The sequence below is a fragment of the Lipotes vexillifer genome, unplaced genomic scaffold, assembly GCF_000442215.2.
Source record: "Lipotes vexillifer unplaced genomic scaffold, Lipotes_vexillifer_v1.1 scaffold251, whole genome shotgun sequence".
Lineage (NCBI taxonomy): Eukaryota > Metazoa > Chordata > Mammalia > Artiodactyla > Lipotidae > Lipotes > Lipotes vexillifer.
This window is the reverse complement of record NW_006770868.1, coordinates 601,768-602,791: the sequence shown is the minus strand read 5'-3', so window position 1 is coordinate 602,791 and position 1,024 is coordinate 601,768. Positions and strand designations below refer to the sequence as shown.

Below are 1,024 nucleotides of genomic sequence, written 5' to 3'. Positions count from 1 at the left end.
CAAATTTATTAATTTTCCCGTGCAAAAGTGTGTTGGGGGGGGGGGGGGAATAGGGATTTACATTATATTATAAATTTAGGAAATTTACCACATTCCCTCCCCGAAATAAAAGGTACGGTAACCAAAACGTAGCAACCGTTTTCCCATCGGAGTTGTAGCTCGGAGTCGGGTTGCCGCGCACACCCCCATCACGAGCTGGGAAATTAGAAAGCAGGCGGCGAGAGGAGAGAAGCCACCAACAAGGCCCAAGAGGACGTTAAAAACGCCCCCTCCCCCCACGCGTACGCGAAAAACTTATCAGGCGACAATTTGGCGGGCCAGGACGGAGGGGAGATAGTGGGAAATCGACTGGCTCCTCAAGCCCCCTGGGTTACATGATTAGGAAGAGAGGAGTCTGCTTGGCCGCTTCCGACCGGGCTGGGGGTCCAGAACTCCTCCAGACCCTAAAGACGCGCAGCGCGGAAGCGTGGGCCGGGTCAGCCCCCGGAGCTCGCCCTGGCCACGACCGCCCAGCCCTGGCCCGACCTCTCCCCTCTGGCCCCCGGGTCGCGCGTTTGGAAAGCCGGGCGCCCTAGAAAAGGCACGCAAAAGGCCAGGCTGGTGCACCCCAGCGGGGCTGCTGTGCGCCCGCGACCCCCGCCCCTGGGGGCCCGCACCCCTCCCGCCGGCCGCGGTTTATTTTTAGGAAGTCGGAAATCAAAGATGGCTGGAGGTCAGGCCCCGAAAGGTTAGGGCGAAGAGCGGCAGGCGGCGTAGCCCCGGGAGAAAAGAGGAAAAACCAAAAAAGAAATTTTTTTAAAAAAGGAAAATACTGTGCTCTTTTCCTCCACCTCTTCGGGCCCTGCAATCCCCTCCGCAGCGCTGGTGGCCCGCACCCCAGCTCCTGGGGGTGGGGAGAGGTCGCGCCCCCTCCCCCCTCTTGGCCCGGGAGGGGCGCGTGCAACAGATCGTGCTCCCCCGGGAGGTCTTCCTAGGGTGCGCCCCTTCCCCAGCCTCCTACAAAGACCCTAACGGGTAAGGGAAA

At 60.5% G+C, this 1,024-nt stretch overlaps 1 protein-coding gene across 1 annotated transcript in view; it reads right to left on the bottom strand.

The window, feature by feature from the left end:
* The window catches only part of SALL4 (spalt like transcription factor 4), a 17,568-nt gene that overhangs the window by 15,644 nt on the left and 900 nt on the right, over window positions 1-1,024 (bottom strand). The window lies entirely within an intron of this gene.